The sequence below is a fragment of the Camelus bactrianus genome, chromosome 21, assembly GCF_048773025.1.
Source record: "Camelus bactrianus isolate YW-2024 breed Bactrian camel chromosome 21, ASM4877302v1, whole genome shotgun sequence".
NCBI classification, from domain to species: Eukaryota; Metazoa; Chordata; class Mammalia; order Artiodactyla; family Camelidae; genus Camelus; species Camelus bactrianus.
The window spans coordinates 8657644-8682580 of NC_133559.1; the positions used below are offsets into that span (position 1 = coordinate 8657644).

The 24937-nt window shown below is 47.1% G+C and overlaps 1 long non-coding RNA gene across 1 annotated transcript; it reads right to left on the reverse strand.

The window, feature by feature from the left end:
- Window positions 1-24937, reverse strand: LOC141574365 (uncharacterized). The gene is made up of 4 exons (XR_012501335.1): window positions 22543-24937; window positions 18464-18577; window positions 3621-3791; window positions 1-1101 (listed from the first exon to the last, which is right to left on the reverse strand). It is a non-coding gene; the product is annotated as an uncharacterized LOC141574365 (long non-coding RNA).

The window sequence follows — 24937 nt, forward strand, 5'->3', positions numbered from 1 at the left end:
TTCAGGTATTTATTTCTGTCTTATAAGTGCATCATTATGTGAACATTATCATACATTATTCTTTTGCTATTGAATATTTGCACTGAACTGTCTATGGGATAGTGACAAATAAAAGCAAGAATTGACAATAAAAAAATGCTGAAGCTGTGAAAAAAAAAGTATACAGGCAGACGCGTTTAAAGGGCGTGGAGACATAATCCGGAGGATTTTGTCCCTGGTGATACTACCCTTTGCTCCCCACAAAGTGTTTTTCCTCTCATTGAGAGGCCAGCCTGATAATTCCTCAGGCCCATCTAAGCACTGCCTCCCCTGCCTGCTCCCAGTTCTGTCCTTGAACCCACACACTGCTTACTTGCTTAAGAGCCCTATGGATTTAGGAAGGTGAGAACAAGGTGACAGAGGTAGTAGGGAGTCAGCCATCAGCAAATGATTTCCTTGAGGGGCAAAAACATGAGTGTGTAAGGGTGTTGTGTTTGCACACATGCACACACACACACAGACCTGTCAACTAAGACAAGTGCAATGACACATCCACGGATATTCCCAGCAGTACCACCTCCGGATGCTTACACGCCCCGGCACAACACACCCACTCACAGTTGTTTAAGTTCTCCAGGTACCCTCCTCACCACAACCCACACTCCTCTCCTTTCTCACCTCTGTCATCCACATACAGGTATTTCTGTTCCCCTCTGCAACCAACCACCTTTCCAGGCTCAACTGGCCTCCATCTCTGCCCTCAGGAGCCTATGAGAGAAGGGGAAAAGAGTCCCCAGAACCCTCTGTGCCTCTTCTCTCTCTCACAAACCTGGGCACCGGGTGGCCTTCATTCCTAAGCCACCATGTTCCATTCCCAATATCAATGACTATACAAGTCTTACTACAATCAGAACAGACCAAAGTCAAGGGCTGAAAGCTAGAAGAGACAGGGTGTGGGGTAGAGAGGTGTAGGGAACAGGAGAAAACCCAGGTGATTGCAGGGCCAACCCCCAACACCACTATCAAAAACAAACAAGACAATAAATACCCCAAAAGCCAAAGGTGGACACCTACGATGACACCAGAAAAACACGAGGCTGCTTCTTCTTGGATGTCCAGCTCCTGTCAAGGAGAAGAATGCAAAGGTTGAAGTCTTTTGAGTGGCTCCAGTCTTCTCTCCCTAACATACCCGTCTCCCTGTCACTCTCTCACCAACTCCTTTTCTCCTAGTCTTGTTTTCAGGACCTCAGCAGTCTAGGCTCCCCATTCAACTGCCAGAGCTCCAGGCTGCACCGGGAGATAGTTGAAAGAGAAAAAGCCTAGACATGCAGAGAAGGCAGGGCCCCTGGCTTGAGCCTCTCGGGCTCCATCTTGCCTGAACAACTCTAACCCAGCCCCAGCCTCACAACCTCCCTCCACCTCTCTCCGAAACCAACAGGCCCAGGGGTTTGAACTGAGCCTGTGGAGATGCTGTGCCCCTTCTGACTTAAACCTAAAGGAGTAATCCCTTGCCCAATGGCCACCATCTCCTCACAGATTCCTGCTACTCACGGTCTACCAGAAAGCATGCTCAGGATAGAATGAAGGATCTGGAGTCAGGGATGTATTTTTCTTTCTCTAGATCTAACTGCATTGTAAAGTGTGATGCACTTAAGATACTGTCAATCACATTATGTCTCTAGCTTTCTCCCCCCATCTTATCATTACCTATTTACTTATCAACTATCCATGCATATTACCAAGGATCTGTAAAGACATACACTGTAGCTATCAATTTTCTCCCTCTCTTCTTCTCTTTCTCTTTCTCACATATATAAAAGGTATGAATACAAAGCAGGGTTTGTTTTTGTCCCATTTAATGTTGGGTATGAAACCCAGTCTCAACATTTTATAGTCTTACCTTCCCAATATTTTGTTTTCAGGCTAAAGTACAATTTTGAGGAGTGACATGTATACCATAGGTAACCCAGCTCCTAAAATATTAAGAGAAGTGTATTTGTGTGTGCATGTGTGTGTGTGTGTGTGTGTGTGTGTGTGTGCGTGTGTGTATTGGGGTAAGTTGGTGAATCCTTCTACCTCAAACTCAATTCCACAACTAATTCTTTTTTTAAAGTCAGGAAGATAACCAAGTAAATGCAGAGGAAATCAGAAAGAAAGGAAAGCTGGGGAAGAGGGATATTAAGCCTTAAATCCAAGCCTAATTTCTAGGAGGGGTACTTAGAATGCTCCCTCCCCACTTCTAACACCTACGAAGACCCACTTGACTCCCAGCTTCAGCTCTGCCACCCATCTGTTTCATAAAGGGTTGTCTCAGTTTGAAATTGCTATCTTCATACCAAAGAGGGGGCCAATCCCAACCCCCAACTTGCTAGAAAATAAGCACAAGGACAGCTGGGGAGTCTCTGGCTCCTTCTTCCACCCTAATCAAAAAGAGTCATGCGGTCTCTAGAGCAGTTGTACCTCTTCTTGCTGATCTCTGCCCTGCCCCCCACCCCACCCCTCACACAAAATGCCCAGGGGGAGGTGGTGACAAGGACCACGCCCCAGGAGGCATGGAACATGTGTGTGATGTTTGGTGTCTGGCAGCCTCAGCCTCTCCCAGAAATCTGGCCTCTAGGGTACCAGAAATACTCTGTTGGCCTCCAGCCTCCACTATTCCACAATGGTCCCAGCCTGTCTCCCAGAAAGCAGTGCATGGGTGGGGACAAGGGATAAGAATAGTGCCTTCTTTCCATATCCTCTGGCCTTTCTTAAAAAACAAGAAATTAAAAAACACCATCAGGTGGGTCGCATGAGAGCTGGAGCAGGGTTCTCTCCCCTTCTTGAACCTAAGCATTTGCTCCCAACACCTCAATTGCCTTTAAGCTCCCCTCAGCCCCTTTCCCACCTGCCAGATCATGGGAAAAATGGGGAAGAAGGGGAATAAAATCAACTTAAATTCTATATATGTTTTTGGATTTTTCCTAATTGTGTTCTCCACTTTTTTGCAGATATGTCTCCTTTCCTCCCTATCACCCCTGTCCCTCAGACTTTGTCTGTCCCTAAAACCTGAAGTCTCTGGGGCAGAGAGGAATAAGAGCCAGAATGAGGAAAGGTCAGGAGTCCAAATGTAGAACCATTTTTCCTCTTCCCTCCCATCCCACTGTAATCTTCCTTCCTGCCCCTCCTCTGGTGCAAGCATTAAGATGTTGGCCGCTGTGTTTGGTGGACAGAAAGGAGGGGTGGATTAATAGGATCAGTAGCACCGTGACCCTAAAGCCCCCCTGAATCCCACTGACAAACTTAGTGAGCTGTCTCCCGGTTGGCCGGTTAGCCGAGGCTACGGGAAGGAGAGGGACCAAGAGACGCTCTGGGGCCGCTGGGCAGGGCCCCGCCTCAGCTCACTGCAATAGACAGCTGCGGGAAGCAGGGGTGAAATCCCACTCTGCCAACTACTCCTCCACACACATGCCTCATCCCCTTTGGTCATTCCCCGAAACCTTTTATCAGCCTTTCCTTTCTGTGATTATTACACCCGCCTCCATTAGCCAGTGGGCAAAGTAGGAAGGTCAGTGTGCCTTGACTGATTTCAGGGGATCCCGTCCCACCCCCAGTCCAGATGTCTGAGGGGCCAGGACCCTCCCGAATGAATGGCCACTCACCCAGCTTCTGTGAGGAGGAGAGCCTGCTCGGGTGGCCCCTGCTGCTGGACTGCCTCTTTCTCCCTGCTCCTAGCCTCTTGTGGAGTGGAGGATGCAGCTCCGATGACGTAGCATCTGTCTATCCATTCAGGAATTTCGCTTGCTCTCTCTTTCTTTCTCTTGCTGTTCTTCCTGGAAAGGCAGCAAAAAAGGGGTGCTGCCCCTGTCTAGAGACATCACCGCCACCAAAACAACAGCCCACTCCGATGAAACCCCCTCCCTCCTCCATCTAATGCCTGTCCGGGAAAGGGTCTTTGTCATCTCCACTCTTTTCCACCTCCTCCTCCTGCCTTTTCTAACCTGAGGCAGGAAGAAGGGGCTAAGGAAAGCTATTGTTCCTCCAGGCCATCCTCATCCCCAAAGGAAGCAAGAAAAAGGGTGTGACAGAAACACCCCTGTTCCCAGTCTCCTTCCAGTTCTCACTGGCCTTGAAACTTGAGATTGTGATTAAATGATGTGTGTCTAGGGTGGGGAGTGGAGTTGATGAGGAGTGATAGAAAGAGGACACAGTTTGCCACTTGGAGGTTCAGGGTGTTCCAGTCTTCCTTTCCCAAACTTCCCCCAACTCCCTGTCCCTGTCAGCGGAAATAATCACAAATCCAGATCTTAGTTGTGAAGGAGAAAGTGACAATTGGAAGATGAAGGCTGAGAGCTGGAGTGGGGAACAAGGTGGGGTGCGGTGAAGGCCAGTGCTTGGAAGTCTAGACAAGAGAAGAGAAGGAGTGGGACCACAGATTCAAAGTGAGAGATAAATTATCTTGTTCTTAGAGGAGGGAGAGCAATTTGGGGGTTGGTTTCCAGGGCTGGGGTCCCGATATTTGGTGGAAGCTAAGGCCCAGAATGGTACAATGGTCGGGTCTCTTTTCTCTCCCTCACCCCCACCCTCAGCCCCTCCCATTTTCTCCCTCCCACTCTTCCTGGCCTGCATGGGAACTCAGACTGAGCTCGACGTGACAGACAGCAGGCCTGCATGCTAATGAAGTTTGTCTCAAGTTCATTGTCAAAGACCCCCTTCCCCAAGGCCCCCTCCCCTCTTCTCTCATACACAAATCTCCCTCCAACTTTTGTCCCACAGACCTGAGGCCACTTGAGTCTCTGCTGGCTCCCCTCTCTCACCCTCCCCCACTGCTTTCAGTCTCCCCTCTCCTCACTACCTCCCTCAGCTGGGGTGGGGGCTCTCTTCTCCCTGGTGCCTTCCCAGCCACCTTCTGGCCCAGCCATCCCTAAGCTCTGAAAGAGGGATTCTGAGGGCTAAGGTCAGAGTCTATAGACCTGATCCTTTTCCCTACTCCAAAGTAGGGAGACTCTGGGGAGGTGGGAGAAGGCAACAGGCTGCCCCCACTCAAGGTTCCCTGCCCCCCAATTCTCAGCCCTGTCCTGGCCCAGTCCCCCCATTCCAGCTTCCCCCGCCCTTCATTCCTCCCATTATGATTATTTTGCTCTCCCCTTGATTACATCTGCTTCACTAGCTCAGAAATAAAGATCCTTTGAGACTAATTTTGCACCCCCACCCCCAGCTCCCCACCCCTTCCCTCCTCCTTCCCTCTAGACCAGGGCTCCCTTTAGCTCCTTTCTCACCGGCTGGAAGACATTGAGTTCCTTGTCTAGGGAGCTGGGGGGTTGATGGGAGGGGGTGCCAGTGGAATGGAGGGGGGTCTCTCCAACTCTGGGACGTGTCCAGCAATCCAAACCTGTCCTTCCTTTGTTCCTACAAATCTCTTCATATTGTCACCACCCTCTGGAGTCTGCCTTTCTCCCAGTAACCAGGGGATTGGGGAGGAAGGGGAGGAGGACCCTGAACTCACTCCACCCCTCAATTCCAGGGAAAGGAGGGAGGGGGAGAAAAGGGAGAAAAAAATTTAATCCCCCCCTCATTAGCCAGAAAGGAAGCGAAAGGGGATAATTATAATTAAAAGCAGACAGCTGTGGATTGCATCTTTTATGTTCCTCCAAGCTTCCTCCCCACTTCTGCCACTATCACCCAAAAATCTGCACAACTCCATGAGCATCTTCCCCTGGTTTCCTGAGAGTGGGGAGTGTGCTAGGAGAGTAAGGCATGAGGGCAGATTTGGGGAAGGGAATGCCACCTCCTCTCCCATAGACAGCACTTTCTTAAACATCTCAACAGGCCTAGGATATGGAGGTGTCCTCTTCCTATCTCCCAACCGGTACCCCAAAGCATGGTGATAATAATTCAATAATTTTGGGAAATCTTTGATTTTCCTAAAAATAGTAATAACTTATTGATAATGATATTAATTTTAAGAATTAAATATAACCTAGAATATTTTCTTATTCGGGTATCTCTTTCCTCCTCCCTTGGAGCTGCCTTAAAACACAGGAGAGGCAGCTGAAAGCCAGAGAGCTAGGGTCTGTAAGGGAGCGTGTTATATCAAAGAGAGGCTCACAGATTTAGAGTACAGAGAAATGCGGGCGGATACATACGTATACTTGATAATTTTCAGGGTGGTGTTGCTAGGCCTAGCTCTGCTATCCTATGTATTTATAGAACTTGATCATAGGCCAGAACAGCAGGGTAATTATAGCAATATTAGCATATATGCAAATCAGGTAACCTATATACGCTGAATAGAAGCAGATTATTATTTATTTCTCTCCCCCCCTTCCCTGGTATCAGTTCTGGCTTCTCAGAGCTGCACACCAGCAATTATCTGACATTATAAGAGGGGGTTGTAGCCCTGGAGGAGGGGGCTGAGGGGAGTAGGAAAAAACCTACAGGCGGGTTTGATCTCATTTTACTCAGTGTTATTTTGGGAAGCCTAGGGAGGGGCTCAGTGAGAAACCTTTGAATTAACAAAGGGAGGGGGTATGGAAAGACAGAGACCAGACAACAGAGACAGATGAAGCCAGGAAAGCTGTGAAGCAATGACAGAGATGGAGAGAGACAGACCCATAGTTCAAGGAGAAGCCAGAAACAGAGTCGCAAACTTACATAGAGAGGCATGAAGAATCCAGATCTGGAAAGAAAACAAGGATTTGGAGGTGGGAGGAATGAGGTCTCCAGGTACTCTAGGGTTTGGGCTTGGGGCAGCCTGAGGGCCCAGGCCTTCCCTTCTTCTGCTGGCTCCACTTTGCCGAGTCCTTTGCCCTCTGCCCACCACCAAGTAAATGGTCAAGGGACACAGCAGAGCTTTTGGCACATCGTTTATTCCAACTACCACATAATAAGCATAAATTGTGTGAACAAAGTCTGACTCTCCACCTTCCTTTCTCCCACTAGGAGCCCCTCCTCTTCTCTCCGGGGTTGTGCTACTATCATCCCTTTCAATCTCTGGCTCTCTAGCTAGGTCTCCATGGGGTGCCTCGGTCTCTAAGGAGTCAGTTACCCCACCACCTCCCTTTTCATATTCTATCTTTCTTTTACTCAGACATTATTTATGTCCCATGCGAGTTTGGGAAGTAGAATCTTGACAGTTTTCATTGCTTTTTCTTCATGTTGCTCCCAGGACTTGCCCTGCTGAATTAGGTACCTCTTCCTTTGCCTGGCTGTGCGGGATTCTGCAGGTCCATGGTGGCCAGAGATTCCCAAGCCTCACCTACATCCTTCCCCGCACTCCACTCAGAAGAGGCCTCCAAACCCCAGGTGAATTAAGGGAGAATCTCTGTTTGGCCCCAATGCCCATTTTTTCTCCCTAGATATTTTTGTATCTCCATCAAATTTCAAAAGTCTCTCTCCCGGTACCACCTGCAATGTGGAGATCTAGCTGTTTGTTTCAAAAAGACTTTTGCCCACCTGAGGCACACTCCAAAGAAAGCAAAATGAAGGAGGGGGATTACTAAAACTGTGGCAGGGTCCAAGGGCCAAAATGCCTGCTCCTGAGTATGATGAAGAGGAAGAGTCCCTGAGAGAAACAGAGAGAGAGAGACAGACACTCAAAGAGACAGCAGCCAAAAGACTGAAAGGAAACAAAATTTCAGGGCTGTAACTTAGATTTTTACACAAAAATGAAAATGTGCTGTTACATAAATATATACAGACCAGCAAGATGGGTAGGCTTTATCACCAATGACCTCTACATCTACGATATGCATTTGTATTTATAACTGCTCCTGGATCTGGCTATGTTTCTCTGTGACCATATAATACAGTACAGTAAAAGAGCTTGAAGAGGTGGTGAGAGAAAGACAAACTGAGCAGAGAGAGAAAATGAGAGAAAGGCAGAGACCGTGAAACAGCGACCTGCAAGAGTGAAAGAGAAAGGCGCTGAGAGGCACCAGAAATCCAGTCAAGGACAGGGCAGACCCAGAGACTGACAGCCAGCCGGCCCCAGGGGCCAAGCTTTCCATTTTCTATCCCGAGTTAGAGACCTGGGAGGTGGCCCTCAGTTCTGCCCATCTCTCCCTCAGGCTCAGCCAAGATTTGCAGCTTCATCGGGCATACCCCCCTGCATGTATCTGAAGTCCTTTGAACAATGGATCGAACTGCTCCCAGGGCTGCCCTTAGACACCCATCTCCATGCTGCCTGGCATTCTATGATGGGAACTCACCCGCATTTCTCTTTTGAGCTTTGCACTTTCCTGCTGCTGTAACTCTTCTGTACAGTAACTGAGCTCCAAACCTATGGCGCTCTGGGTGTGCACATAAATATCTCTTATCTTCTCTCCTACAAAATTAATCTCCCTGGCAATCCAATTGGACATCTGTAACCACACATTGTCCAGTGTGGTTGTCAGGAGCTGTGTGTGTGTGGAGTGGGTTTGTGTATGGCACGAACATTTATGTTTTTATCCAGTACAGTATATGTGTACCGACACCTGCCTGCAGTCAGGCTTTACCATTGGGTAGGCATGTCTGAGCATCACTACTGCTGCTGCAGCCCAGGGCACCTTCCAAACTCAGGACTCTGGGGTGCAATTCTGATAGTCTTTTACCCCAAAGTTCCCCCACTAGAGCTTCCAAAATCTCCCCTTTTGGTGCTCGATAATATACATCAGATACATCTGGCTTTCCCACAAACCAGTCTTTCACCACACAGCTCCCAGGGCTCCAAATAATCACGCCTGCCCTGGAAAGGAGACAGACCTTGTCACAGAGGCTTGGGCTAGTATGCCAGCTTGATAACAAGACCCATGAGCTGGAGAGAGATTTTCTATTTGACGTAGCCCTCGGTGTGTATTGGTACCTATATTTGTACACATACTTTACTTTTGCTCCTAGAATCACATACATCTCCTCTGCTCATTTTCACAAAAATAATGGTCTCCATGTGGCACCTGGCCAAACACCAGCACGGTGTGCGATACACGTGGCATGGAATACACACTGGCACACGTATCACATGCCTGCTTTATACTCGTAACACGGTGCCATTTTCTTGGTGTAGTGCCCGCTTCTGTCTGCTTCACAGAGGGTTCTTTAGGTCTGATGCTCATTTCTGGGGCTCAGGCTCTCGCGTTTGGGCTGGATCCCTCAGCTAAACAAGCCACCAGTATTCCTCACCTTTGGAGCCCCTACAACCTTGGTCCAGGCAGAGGTACGGAACTCTGGGTGGCTGTGTCTATGGCTACTGCTGTGCCTGCTGGTGAGACCAGGGAGGGCCTGTTCCCACTGCCGGGTCTCATCCCTAGCGTCACCACTGCGATGGGCTGAGTTAGCACTGAAATCCCCCTGAGCTGCATGTAGGTTTATATATCTCTGCGTCATGCCTATTTGCAGTGCGCAATCATTTGTGTGCTTGTTGGTGTACGTGTACTATTATCACATATACGTCCATACATCCACGCCCTATGAGTGTGTGTGTAATTTGGGAATACATGTGTGACATTTGTTGATCTCGGGTGTTTGCTGGTGTGTGCTGTGTGCGCGCGCGTCCTTGAGTTGGCTGTGAGGCTTGGTGTATCTGTGTGGATCGTGGACGATGGTCTGCGGGCCCTTGAATCCCAGTGTGTGTGTGGACCTGTGGCTTCCATGTGTGAACTGTGGGTCTGTGCCTCTGCCCCTGGACCCCGCCGAGGCCGATCAGAGCACGCCCGCGCGGCCCCCGCCGGCACCCTGCCTCCTCCCGGCACTCTCGCCCGCAACAGCGGTTCTGGCTCCCGCTTCCGACAAAGTCCACGCTCCGCAGCGGCGCCGGGCGCAGACTCGCCCAGCGGCGCCAAGGGGGCTCCGGGCGGGAAGGGCGGGGGTGGGGGGACACGAGCTTCGTCACAAGAGCAGGACGACTGCGGACGCCGCCCGACGCCAAAGCCGCGAGGCCCGAGGCGCCGAGGAGAGGAAATGAAAGCACGAGGAGGGCCGGAGCGAGAAGTGAGCAGAACAGAGAATCGGAAACGGAAAAAAGGGCAAACAAAACCCACTTGAAATAAAACGCTAAAATAAAAGGGATAAAGTAACACTGAAAGAAATAAAAAAGGAAACATACCAAAGGCATTAAAAGTGGTAAACTAAATTATGGAAAAGGCAAGGAAACAAAACGGAAAAGAAAAGCCTCGGGGCGCCGCGGGGGACAAGGGGGCCTAGACGGGCGACGCGGCGTTTGGGAGCTTTGGGAAGCCGCGCCCGCGGGGGCCCCTCGGCGCGCCCGCCCGCTCCCCGACCCGGCTCGGCCGAAAACCCCGCTGGAGGCTCTGCTAGTGCCCACTCCCCACCGCCAGCGGCGGGGACACAGAGGCCACCTCGGGCCCCCATGTCCTCTGCTGAACCCGTCCCCGGGTAAAATAAAACCAAAAACGATCCTCCGAACCACCCATCTACCCCTGCACCCCTGCCTGTCAGATCGGTTCCCCCTAAGGTTCGTGTTCTTGGCTGCGAGACCCGTGAGACGATTTCTCTGGGTTCCCCGCGCCAAGCAGAGCCTGGGAAAACCCTGGCCTGATGAGAGCGTGGAGGATTGGGGATCCGCGGCCGCGCACACTCTCTGCCCGGGGCTCAGGGCCCCAGACCGAGGCGGCAAGTCCCGGACCGCGGGTGCGGGACCAGGGGCTGAGTAATTAATAACCAGGAGAAGCTAGGGTGTGAGGGGAGCCTGGCAAGACGAGAAAGAAGATGAGAGAGACACAGACTGAGGGGAAAAGAGGGGTCTAAGAACGGGACAGATAAGATAGGAAGAGATGCTGGAGAGAAGAAAACATAGAGGGAAAAAGAGAAAGGTGGTGGAAGGGCACCTGGGCCCTTCAAGGAGTTTGCCCAGAGGCTCTGATATCCTCCCTTCCTCAAGTGCCACTGGGGACCCCTTCCCTTATCTTCCAAAGCTGTGGAACTCTGCCCTTTAGACCCTAGGTTTCTGGTAGTGGATGGGAAGGCTGTAACATGGTAGCCTCCAAAGCATTAGGAGGCAACAGTTCTCCCAAGAATTGGGAACCTGCAGACCCTGCTGAATGTGTCTGTGGCTCTCAGAAGCAGAGAAAGGAGACAAAGAGATCGTGAGGGCAATGAGGAAGCTGTAACATTTTAGGGCACAGAGAAGGTGCCAAAGGGATGGACCCAGAAAGCTGAAGTTTTCCGGATCTAGTTGCAGAGATCACAACCAAGAGGCTGGCTGAGTTCAGAGCTCACCCATCTTAAATAAGCCCCAGTTAACTTCAGGGTCATCAGACTCGGTGACCATTTCACTCCTGAATACCCACCCCAGTCCCTCTCCCAGCTCCCATAACCGTGGGTTGGTGGGGAACGTGCTGCTAGGACCAACTACGTGGCCTTGGCCAAGTCATTTCCTCCACCCCTTTCCTCCTTTACAAAAGGAGTCTGGGGTTGGGAGTCACCAGTCCTTCCAGTGGAAAGATGATCAGAGCCAGGAAGGAATGAGACCAACCCAGATTTGGTGGGTAAATCAGTCTCATCCCAGTACATTTTGGACTCACTCAGTAAACATACTGTATATTAATTTTCAGCAGGATGTGGGCCAACCTGAGAGAAAGCCACTAGCTGTAGGGGGTGAGAGGTGAGGAGTCAGCTACTTCTATGGAAGAAACCCAGGAGAATAGGGAGTAAGAGGACTTTCTAGGAGGGTAAATAACCCAGGCAGAGTGCTCTGGGCAGAGAATGATGTAAAGGCCAGACAGCTTGATGGAGAGTACAAGGTGCTGGGAAAAGCACAGTCTGCAATGGCAGCCCTGCCACCTAAATGGCTGTGTGACTCTAAGCCAGTTACCTAAACTCTCTGAGGTTCCCTTCTGAACAGGTGAAATGGAGAAGAAACATACTTCCCTGAGTTGTGAACTCAGGGAATTAATGCACCGAGTGTGTATCTGTTTGGCCCCTCATAGATACTCAAGAAATAGTAATATTCTTCCAATCCAGGATTGTTATGTCAACTTTTTGATTTTCATATTTGCTGGGAAGCAGGAGGCTTTGGGAGGAGGGCAATGGCTGTAGCTTGCTGACTCTCCACTCTGCCTTCCTGTTTTAACCAGTCTACAAATTCTTCTGTGAGCCTCAAATTATCTCAAATAAATAAACATATACATAACAAAGAGTCACTCTTTTAAAAACTGATACTAAAATAAAATAAAGCATACCTCAATACATTGAAATAGTCTGAAATAAAATACTGTACAACTTGAATTCTTCCTGGAAATTCCACCAGTCAGCTGCTACATCTCTTACAGTTTAATACACTCAAAATGTTGGAATTTCTATTTGGAATTGAATAATTAGTGCTGCTTTCTACCTACCCACCTTGAACTTTCTTTATTCATGCATTTATTTTCAAAGAGTTGTGGAGATTCTAGGTATGAAAAAATGCATATTTTGACTAGTTGTGTTTTGGTATTTAATCCCCCAAGTTAAATCTATAAATCTGATACAATTCCAAGCAGATGCCTGTTCAAGAATTGTTGTAACAATAAGATTTTGGAAACCACTTAAATGCTAAAATAAATAAACAAAATGTGGTTCAGCAGTTAAAAGAAAAATTTAGACACATTTACCAAAGTGAGTAGATCTCATAGTGCAATGAAATCAAGTGTTAGTCCTAGCTCTGTCACTTATGAAGTGCGTGACACTTCAGCAAGTCACTGACCCTTCTAAACCTGCTTTCCAATTTTTCAAATGCCCTTCTCACTCAGTTGTTATGAAATCTAAATTACATTCTGCACTTCAAAGTTTTCTTATAAACTGCAAAGTGCTATACGAATGCAAGACACCACACCACACGTGCTGCAAATAACTTACATGACCCTACCTACTGCACCACACCTCATACTGAATGCGTCTCCCATATGCCCCTAACTAAGCAGCCCAGATTCTCCAGATGGAGGGGATCCTAGGCCTGGAGGCATTTGAGCTCTGGGGGATGGAGTTGAGTTAAAACGACGGAGGGTTGGTCAGAGTGGTTCATTATCACCTTATCTCCCCTTTCACATTTCTCCCCTCTCCTCAGCCCCTGCCCCTAGTTGCAGTTTGCCCATTCCCCCGCCTCTTGGCTTTTTCTCTGTCAGGTTTTCATGTCTATGGAGAATGGAGGGAGTCCTCCTAGGCTGTTAGCATTGGAGTGGGAAGTGGACTGAGATTACACTGGGAGGGATATAATTTGGATTCTAAGAAGAATTTTCTGACCTTCCAAGGCAGGAGATCCAGTGCCATTCTCTCCCCAAAGAAGAGTTTCCTGAACACCCTGGGAATGGAAGGGGTTGGAAACAGAGGATGGTACGGAAGACACCCCAGTACATCCAAGAGGGGGAGGAGGGAAAGGAGAAAAAGAGAGGCTCTTCGAGGGCACTGGGAGAATTCTTATTTCTGTGCTTTCTCAAGAGGAGAGGGGCTTCCATCGCTCAGCTAACGAACTTCTTCCCAAATTCTCTGTGCAAGATTTGGCTGCTCTCAGAGGGGGGTCCTTTCTAACAAGGTGCCCCCAGGCCCTACCCCTCCCTCCCCAGGAGCTGAAGCCGCCAAAGGTTCGTGGAATATAATGGATCATTTTCCAATTTACCAGGGTCTTAGAGATTACGCCGCTAATCCCATCAAAGACCATCTGCTTACATTGTCCCTCCTGAGCCAAAATAAATAGATCCTTTACTCTCTCCACTTCAACTCCTCTGGGGTATTGTAGCGGGAGAAAGTTCGACAAGGCCCATCCCATTTCCCCCTCCCTCCCGCTGCGGGCTGGACAGAAAAGGAGAAAACAAACTTAGCTTGTCTGAGGTGTGAAAGGTCACTTATGCTCCTGACCTGCATTCTTCTCAGGAGCCTGCGACGATGGGAATCGGGGAGAGGGGCGGGCCCGGGGCTCTGGGGGTCTCTGAGGATCAGCCCCCTGCGGAGGTGTGGGACAGGCTGTTCTGTGCCCCACCATCCTGCTGTCTCAGCTCTGAGGCCACCTTGCCCCAGCCCATTTTTGGTCTCTTTCTCTCTAGTCTCTTCGAGTTTCTCCCACCTGTGACTGTAGGGAAATAATTTTTGAAATCTAACTTTCATTCCTCCCTTGGCAGAACTGTGGGGAAGACGACACGAAAATCCACATAAACACTAATTTGATTCCATCTAAAAGTCATTTCTTCTATAGGCTTTTCACGTTTATTCTCTTATTTGTTATTACTCCATTGCCAAAAGGGGCTTCATAAATGGCGGAGAGAGAGGCTTAGGAGGAGCCTCGTGGGAAGTTTATGGCTGAACCAGGAGGAATATGTACGTGCAAATCGGCTCCAGGAATTAGATCACACAAGTCACATATTAAAAGGTGATAACTGCCATAGAAAATAACTGAAATATAAAGCAGGGTAAGGGATTGAGGGGTGGGGCCTCATCAAGAAGGTAGCATTTAAACAAAGACTTACAGGAGGTGAGAGAATCATTCAAGAGGAAATCAGGAGGGAGTTCCACACACAAAGAATAGCCGGTCTCTTCCCACAGTTTCCTGTGTCTTGGCCACTATTCTCCCATTCTGTCTCTCAACCATTATTTCTAGCTGTTTTCTAACCTGCTCAAGAACCTAAAGGGGCTCCAGCAGCCTGTCTTATCCTCTGCAGGACAATCCCCAGCTCTGCTAAACAACTGCCATAGCTGCAAACACGCTCGGTCTTCAGAAGGGGCACCTGATTTACTTTAGAAAGGCAGCATACTGACAGAAACGACACAGACATCGGAGTCAGAAGATCTCAGTTTGAATCATCCCAGCTCTGCTGCTTACCAGCTAGATAATCTTGGGTCTGGATCCTCAACTCTGACTCCATCTTCCTCGTTTGTAAAACAGAGATCACGCCTACCTCACAAGACTGCTATGAAAATTCAGTGAGATAATACACAGCTCCTGGTGGGTGCTCTGTACAAACCACTGTGCTAGACAGAGCAGGTACTGTGCCCCAGTGCTATAGAGAAGTCAGAAAGTGTTTGCTCAGGAAATTTAACAGCAACATGTAAAGCACTTAAACATTTAAGGACGCAATGTTAGTTTCCCAGTTATAAGATTTGTTCATTTGGCAAGAGTCACTGGATACCTCTCTGTACAAAGCACTAAGAGACACAAAGGGGAATGAAGTGTATGCCCTGGTTAAAGAGTGACTACAAGGAGAGAAACTATCGGCATTCATAGTAGGACATGATATGTGCTCAGAAAACTAGATAGAAATTCTATAGAGAGAGCAAAAGAACATTCAGTTGGTGTAATGTGGAATCAGGAAGGTTTCGCTAAGTAAGTAGCATGAACTGGATGGGCCCTGAAGGATGGATAGGACCCGAACATGCAGAATGTAGGAAAAAAAATAGAGAATGGGAGAGATGGTGCTTGATGGTATTGCATATCAATAAGAGCTGAACATTTAGGTAACCATAAGCTCATTATGAGGCAATACCATTGTGTAACCGTTAAAAGCTAATGTGGTCTTTGGCTCTGTGAGGGGAAGAATCACATCCAGATGAAGAAAAATGAAGAATGTTACTATTCTTTGAACTGGCTTCATCTGAAGTGCTGAGAAGAGGATTAGCCAAAAACAGTGAGGGGGCTCTGTGATATGTAAGGGGTGTGACCATGGGCAGGGTACTTCACCTGTCCCATCTCGGTTTCCTTATCAGTAAACAAAGTGTGAATGATATTTACTGCACAGTAAATGAGGGTTAAATGAGATTACATGAAAACCCCTATTAAAGTACCCGGCACATGGAAAATACAAGACATGTTATCTGTCTTGAACTATTTAATGGGCCATCATGTACAAGAGGGGCAGACTAATCAGTGAATGGAAATAAGGAAACAGACTAGGGTTGGCATGAAGAAGAACGTACAAATGACCAGAAAAGGCCAAATATAGAGAATGTTTGGATAAGAATGGGCTACCCATCAAAGATACAGAAGAAAGGATTTCTGTTTTGGATAAGTGATTGAACTAGTTGTTTCTAACTTTCCTTTCAATGCCAAGATTCTAACACAAAGCAGTGGATGTATCAGTTTAAATTTAAAACCATAAGCTTCCTTAAAAGCTCCCTGAAGGCAGGCATCATGCCCACTTGGTTCACTTCTCTATCAAGTGCCCAGAAGAGTGTAAGTCATATAGCAGGCATTTGATGAAAGTTTGTTGAATGAATGAGTGAATAAATGAGAGTTCTGTTTCAAGGGTTTTATACGTATTATTATAAAGACAGTAAGTGTTACAGTTCAAAGGAAAAGCATGTGAAGAAGTGAAGTCTGGAGGAAACAGGATGGACCAGAGAGTCATAGCCCATAGACAGAGAAAACAGGATAAGACAGTGGTCTTGGTTCTATTATGCTAAAGGAAACTGGGAGAGGCATCACTGGGCTGCACATCCACGGATGGCTGCTAAAATAGGAAGTAGAACAGAGCAACAGGGGAAATGGAAATGATATAAAATGATATAATTTTGTCTTAGAATTACAAAACCAAGCAGAGTGAAGCTAAGGAGAGGGCAGTGTCTTTACAGTGGGACTAGGTTCATGATACAGAAGACTTGTATTATTGTGGCAAAAGTGGCATGATCAACACCCTATTTTGTACCACGGTAGCTTTTTAGGGTTTCCTGGCTGACATGGGGGTTTACTTAATGGCCCCTGGCTTTTGGTAGAGCCTTCTTTGCTGTAGCAAAGGACCACTACTTGATGGAAGGATAAAATGAAGAGTTTCCATTAACTACATGCCTGATTTCTGCTTTGCCTTTGTTTTGCTGAGAAATGCTACGGGCTCTCAATCTATGGAGAGATCTATGGAGAAATTGGGGGAAGAGATGTCTGAGGTGTCCTGAGGCAAGAATGGATGAGGCATTAACTTCCTCAGGGTACCATTATTTGATTAAATTTAGAAAAAAAAAAAAAAAAGATCCTGCCACCAGTTCTTTCCCGAATCAGTCTAGATTGGGAGCTCTATCGCAATGCCTCTAATGAACCTAACCCAGATTCCTCATGCAGGGTTCCAAATTTTCCTTTTTTTATGACCCTTTGAGAGCTGGAAAACTCCAACCCCAGAGGCTATTTGAAAACAACTCTAGGTAATAAATATTTGGCTCTCCCTAGATTTTCTCTTCCCTGCCTCCTTCAGTGCCTTTACCATTACAGGGTGTCACCATTCGAAAGAATGTAGGTAAAGGAAAGGAAAAGGTGCTCAAAGTCAGGGGAATACAGATGAGGTGCCCCTGCTCATCTCTTGGTTTGTTGCCTTGTACTGCCACCTAGTGTCCCCAATCCTTAAATACCTTACCCTTTGGAGGGACCACATTTCATTCATTCATTCAACTCATTCAGATTCATTTATACATTCATTCTTTTACTCACTGATTCGCTTAACCTTTTAGCAAAAATACGCTAAGCCTTCCCTCTGGCCAATTATGGAACAAGTCACTCCATCCCTCCTTTTGTTTCTAGGTATCCCCAGACAGTTCCCTCTCTGCTCTTTTCTCCCTGTTAAAAGAGGCTCCAGGCTTTCTCTGGATATTCCAGATAAACTCCAATCCCTCTTGCTATGGCTCAAATCCATTCCTTTTTGTTAGCAGAAGTAGAGAAACAGTGCTCTATAATTCCTTCCTAACAATGAGTCTCCAATCTGAGGCACTAGGTTGATGGAAGGGAAGAGTGTAGACCTCAAAGACAGAGGAAGGGAGAGATGACACAGTATGAGATTAGACAAAGGTGTGGCCCTTTTGGCGTGTTATAGTTAATAGTGTCAACATATGTCAGGATACGTGATTGTTACAGCAACATAGGGAAGCTCACAGAGCAGGTATTAGCATGCTCATTTCACAGGTGAGGAAGCTGATGCTAAAGAAACTCAAGAAGTTAGCTAATTAGTGGCAAAGCTGGGTGAGTCGCAGGTCTGCTGGCTCCCATCTAGGGTTTGTTCCTTTAGAGCAGGCCATCTGAAAGAAGAGAATGGAAATGTAGAACTAGAGAGCCCCATGGACATCTGGAGGAGGAGGGGACAGGGAGAGGAGGGGACAGGGAGATGGCAGTGGTGGCATTACAAAATAGCACACTACACAGCAACATGCCCTAGAAGGGAGTGTATGTGGTCAGGAGACTCAGGGAGTTTATGTGACAGGCTTTTTCCTTCAGGAGAGTTGGAACTCTTTCTTTGGCATAAATGCTCCTCCTGGTGGCCATGCCAGGCTATGGCAATATCCTCCTCCACAAAGCAGGAGAGTGAGGAGAGAGAAAGGAAGAGAGGGCTGGAGGGGCTGACCTGGGCCAGGAAGAGAAGCTAGGAAGTAATGTCATTTAATCTGCGCTGATGTGGACTTCCAGAAAGGCAGGCATGTTCATACTAAAGTATAAATAGATAAAGACTATTTTGAATGTGTTTTATATATTCCTATATTTTAAGCTCTTAATCTTTTTTAGGCACTGTTCTAAGGGCTTTACTTGCATTATATCAACTCCGCACAAGTCTATGAGGTAAATACTCACAGAGACTCCAAGAGGCTAAGCGACATGTGCTGAGTCCAGTAAGTGGTGGGACCAGGGCTGACTCCAAAGCCTGGAACACTGCTTCCCTCTACCCCAAATTCGGTATGGAACTGACTGCAAAAGTAAGCACAGTTTATTTATATCAGAATCCAATGGGAGAAAATGATCTTTCTTCTTAGGGATATCTCTGATCTATTCCTGTTTCCAGGAATCACTCTCTCCTACAAGGCCACTCAGTTCAGAAACACAGCACAACAGCTCACCTGACAGAGCCTGGAATGTGGAAGTTGAAGGATTAACAAGAATAAGCTAAGTGTTTATTTGATTGGTTCAAATCAGCCAACCTAAAATTTATACACAGCACGTGACTACTTTGGACACTGCCTAGTGGAGGGGGATAAGGTGAGATACAAAGTTAGCTAAGAAATAGTCCATATCCTTTGAGAATGTAAGAGACTAGTTGGGAAGACAAACATTACAAAAATATCTCTGAGACTAGGAGAAAATATGATAAAGAAAAGCAAAAAATACTAAGCGCAGGGGTTGGAAAGGTTGAAGGTCTCTTTAGAGGATTTGAAGGGGTTTTATGTAGGAGGTGGCATCTGAACTGGGCTTTAAGTGTGGGTAGGATTTCAACCGACACATATGAGACGGGAGTTTAAATAAGGAAGAAAAGAATTAAAGAGGGAAGCAATTGCAAAAACAAAGACTGGGTCAGGAGTGCAGGACACATTCTGAACATGAAGGCTCATGTTCTTAGCTAGACAGAATATCAGTTCACACAGGGCACTGGTAGGATGAAAGGCTGGCATTAGAGGGTGGAGAGCCTTGGATGCCAAGCTAAAGGGTTAGACCTTCATTCAGCACCAAGAGCCATTTAGGATTTTTATTTGCAAGGGGTGATATGTTTAAAACTATGCTTTGGAATGAAATCTGTCGGTGATAGTTGAAAAGGGTTTGTTAATTTACAGACAAAAAAAAAACAAAGGCTGACTGAAGGAGTTGGTGGGCAGATGAAAGGGGCAGATGTACAGTGAACATGCAGAGATACATGGAAACTGGCTGGTACAGAGGAGCAGGGAGAGATTATGTGGTGAAATACCACACAGGCTTTAGCACTAACTAGGCTCATTGAATACCACCACTTTCTAGTAGTTGTCTCATCTGTAACGATGGGAATAGTAAATCAGCCTGACACAATGATTGTAAAAGGACTGGATTTGTGTATGGAAAGCACCTGGCATATAGCAGGGTGGAAGCTATAGATTATGATTTTGAACATGATGACTAGAAGTGTGGTGATGGCATTAACTGAAATGGGAAACAGGATGGGAGAGCAGCTTTCTCTGTGTGGGGAGGGGAAGGGGAAGGGGTTGTTGGCTCACAAATTCAGTTTGGGACTTGTGAAATCTGAGGAATCACATCCAGGTAAAACTGTCTAACAGGCAACTCTATCATTTGGGTCTGGAATTCAAGATACCACTGAAGCCCCACAAATAGGCGAAAAAGCCCAAAGAGAGAGGGGAGAGAGAGAAGAGGTGAGGGTTGAGGCACACAAAAATTTGGAGGCCATGAAGAATCACAGGCACTCTCTTGGAGAGGAGAATCAGGAGAGGGCAAAACCACAAAGCCGGAAGGCGGCCTCAGGATGGAGGGCATGGGCCTGCATCACAAGCTACTAAGAAGTGAAGGAAGAGGACAGAGACCAAGACGTTAATGTGGCTTTGAGGTTGTTTGGAACCTTGAAGGCTGCAGTTTCAGGAGAGAAAAAGGGACTGGAACACATAATTCAAGAGGTGAAAGGTAAATGAGAGTCAATAGACACTTCTTGGTTACTCTTTGGAAAAGTCTGATGTGAAAAAATAATACCTTCTTTGAGAGGGTAAAAAGGTTCATGGTACTCTTTTTTTTTTTTTTTCTTGTATAGGAGAGATTTAAGTATATTTGCTGGCAGAGGGAAGAAGTTATTATTCTAGTAGTGGGAGATAATGTTGACATAAGGCAAAGGTTCTAGGAGAGGAGGGAAGGGCAGGAGTGCTTTTCTAGGGTCAGCTTCAAGGAGGGAGAAAAAACAACTTCTCAGAAACAAGACTTTAGGAAAAGAAGGAGATAAGGGAAAACAATAAAGAGTCACCAAAAACATATTTTGGAAGAACATTCAGAATAGCCTAGAAGCCACTGTGCATGAGAACAGCAAAAGTGAGGCTAGAGGTTTAAGAAAAGGGCAGATGGTCAAGAACTATCTCTACAGGAAATGTGGTGTCACTCTTATGTAAATTACTTGCAACTCAATATTATAAAATCATTGAGTACTGGAGCTGGAAAGGAATTTAGAGATCAGATAGTTCAATCGCCCCAATCCATAGAACATAGGTGGATAACAGACTTCTATAACTCAAGAGAACTTTAAAGATTAACTAGCTTAATGTATAAATAAGGAAATTTAGGTCTCAGATTAAATAATGCTCTATTTCACTACACAATTCCGTACAATTCAAGACACATCTACTGAGCTCCTACTTTGTGCAAGACACCATGGGGGAATATAAACTTGAGTAAGGGAGGGTTCCTTCTCTCAAGTAACTCACTTCTAGCACATGCACACAAAATAAAATGTGGTAAGTCCTAGAACGGAGAAAGAACATAATGTTATGGGACAACAGAGGACAACAAATTCCAGTGATGGGTATCTGTATATTTAACTATATGAGCAAATCTAACTAGATCTTGAAAAGAGGATAGGGAACATTCTTCTTTTTAGTTCCTGTTGTGTTTTCTTTACTATCTGAGAATACAGACTCAGACAGGTTAAGTGACTTGTCTAAGGTGACCCTGTTAATTAAAAGCAAGCCCAGGTCTAGAAAACAGTCCAGTGCTCTTTCTCTTACATCTCAGTGTGTCTTCAGCCCTTATTTCTCTTGAGCACTATCCTGTATTATCAACTCTCTGCTAGGCATTTCTAAATGAATATCCAGTTCCTTGTTTCACTTAGTCAGTAGCATTCTTCCAGCTGGGATGGATCAACATCTTGTAGCCACATGCAACATACAACAATATACATAACAACAACTACAACCCACCTCAAACTTATTCTGGCAATAGGTCCTATTAATTTGTCCCTCTAAATGTGTCTCCTTTATCCAGGCCTTTCTATGGAGACCACTTCCACTACCCCAGTGGAAAGCATTATTTTAACATGGTTTTGCCTTCAGTCCCTGATAAACTCATAGCACTTTAAAAGTTGACAAGAATCTTAGAGGTTATCTATATTCAACTTTTACCTAGAGAATCACTTCTGTGGTACTCTTAACCATGACAATGATCAGCCAGCTTCTGTGCAGGTATTCAACAACTACCAGGGCAGTTCATTTCACTACTAGACACCCAAGTAATCACTCACTCAGCAAATGTTTACTGATCATGTTCCCTGTCCCAGGCACAGTGTTTAGCACATTGGAGATTTAGCTGCACAGGGCTCCCCACAGGACTTCTGCATTCCTACCTTTCCTATCTTTGTTCACTGGCCTCAAGTAACTTTCAGTTGAATTTCTTCATCTCTAATATGAAGATAACAACTATCTTGAAGGGTTGTTGTGAGACTCACCTGGTAGAACACGTGTACAAATGCTCTGGAAACCAAGTGTAATACAGGTAAGGATTTCCCCCCTCTTTCCAACTATGTAACGCATTTGCGGGGGCAGAGGAGATGATTCCGCTATCATCTTTTAAATTATATTTTATACATGCAAAAGAAGAATTGTTATATGTGTATTATAACATAAAATATAATGAATACCTACGAATCTACCATTTAACCCAGTAACTAGAACATTACCAATCACATCCACTATTCTTCCCTACCCCATCCCCAAACTCTCTCCAAGGTAACTACTAATGAATTTTGTGTTTATCACCCCTCTGCTTTTTAAAACGTTTTATCATATATATCTAAACAATATAGTTTCATTTTGCTTCGTTTTGAAATTTATGAAAATGGTTTCAATTATTTGCAGTGTTCTGGGATTTCTATTATCATTCAACAACACGTTCGTTAAGATTGTCAATCCAATTATACATACTTTGAAGTTGCATCTCCTTCACGCAGCCTCTTCAGATCAGAAGAGCACAAAGGGACCTTTCCAGCTCTGAACGCCTCTAATTGACATTGTCTGTCTTTAAAATGGGTCTGAAATTTTACCTTCACTTTTCCTATATCTTAAGTGCCATCACCTCAACTAGACATAAACTTGGAGAGCAGGGAGGCAGCTTATCATGGTAGGAGAGCACTGAACGGGCGGCCTGGGTTCCAGTCTCGGTATCACCCCCTCAGGCAGTGTCCTTGGCCTCGTCCCTTCCTGAGCGGATTCCACTTCTTTCTTTACTTTAGCCTAACTGGAGGGTATCTTTGTGAGGAACTCCTGTGACAGTGAATACAACGCGCTTCACAGACTGCGAATTAATATTCACGTCACCGTTGGCCCACAGTTTCCAGAGAGGCCTCTGCACACAGGGCCAGGCCAGTGGATCTCTGCTGTGTCTGGGGACGGCCGTGTAGCCCCCGAGGGCAGCGGCTGGGATTCTTCCTTTCTTCGGGATCCTCGAGGCAGCGCCAGGTCGGGTTGCAGTGTTGACGAAAGCTAAACGTCTGGGGAAACTGCCAGGAGGCCAGAGGGCGCTACCTCCTCCTCGAATCGGGCAGGGAACGAGGCGGTTACATTTACGCATGCGCATCCCTTTCTCTAGGCCCTGGTGAGACCCAGCCAAAATTGGTGTGCTTGACTCTGGGTTTTTCCCATGTACGGGCTCAGACTCTTGTGTGCGCATGCGTCTTATCCAGGCTGCGGTTGGTTGATGACCCCATCCTTCATTGGAAGAGCCAATGGAGTGAGCCTCAAGGTCCACTTCCCGCCCTACGGTAGAGGCGCTGGGAGTGGATTTGGGTCTTTGTCCGCACCCATGCCGGTGTGGACCAACCCGTTGAGAAGTGTCTGGGTGGAGGCAACAGGCTTGGAAGTGTAGGCTCACCCGCTGCCGAAAGATGGCCTTATTTGCTGTGTCATAGCGGGCAGGGCAAATGAGGGAGGAAGGGGCTGGTGTAAAGGGCGGCGTGGTCAGCGCAGCTTCCGGCAGCGTCGGAAGGGGTAGTTGCCCGTCAACCATTTACTGAGTACCGACTGTATGCCAGACACTGCTCAAGGCGCTTTGGAACGGTGATTTCTGCTTCGATGGGAGCTTACAGTCTAGTGGGGCAGGTTAAACAAGTGGCTTTATTGCTTTGTACCTCCCTTCTTTCCCTTTGCCTTAGATGGAGATCCTTTTCTTCCCGAACCCTGTACCATTTCATCGTCCCCACCCAGTCATGGGTGGCAGCGCAGGGATTGGGCGCCAAGGCGCTAGGGCCAGCCTCCACTTCCAGCTGAGGGTGGTGACTGGGGGAGAGGACGGGCGCCGCGGTCTCGTGTGGGCGGAGGTAGGCAGGGCCCTTACTCTTCCCCTTCCCCCTCTGGCCCGCGGCGTCGTCACCTGCTTTTATTGGGCACGTGGCGGCTGAAGCGCAGTAAATAGGAGTGACTCTGGGCGGCCACGCTGCGAAGGCGGGGGCCGCATTTTTACAAGAGACCAAACTGCCCAAGTGAGGCCTAAGAGGTGTAAACACGTAGAAACGATTACAAAGCTAACGGGGGTAAAATGCAGATCAGTCCAACTGGAAGCAGTAAATCCTGGGCCCCCAGGCTGATCTGAACTAGATCTACCTGGGAACTGCGTGAGGCGCTGTGGAAAGAACCCGAGAGCCACCTCTTCCTATTGGGCCTCGAGTTAACTAACTGTGAAATAGAATAGGGGGCTGGATGCGCCCCCTTAGCCGGGCAATGACCCACAGTGATTGAAGTTTGCAATCAGAAACAAGCAGTCTGTATCGGCTGAGTAGGAGCCACTTTGGAGCCTGGGGTGGGGTCGCCTTATGTCCCTTTCACATCCGCTTGCTGTTCCTGAAACAAGTTTCCACAATCACAAGGCTGGAAAACTTACTCAGCCCATGGGACTGAGGGGTGAGTCACAAGAACATGAGCTACGGGGAACTGCCTGGCCTCTTTGGCTGGAACAATCAGATAGCACCCTTTGCCTCCCGCCTCCCAGAAGCCTCTTCTTTGATGGTAAGATCCCACTGGGTGCTAATTCTTCTGTGGAGTGATAACTAAACACAAGAAACTGAAACCCACACTCCTCAGCCCCGTTGGATCTGATGCTGGAAAGCAGAAGAGAAGCTGCAGAAAGTCACCACGCCCTTGAGAGAGAAAAAAAGTGCTTTGTAGTTTGTAGAACTCCACAGTTTACGAAGTGCACTTTCACATGCATTATCTCATTTGAGTCTGATTGAACACGTACTGCGCCAGGCACTGAGCCAGACATAAAAATGGGTGAGGTGGTGAATTTTTAAGAGGAGCTTTCAGTCCAGTTGTAGGAGAGAAAATA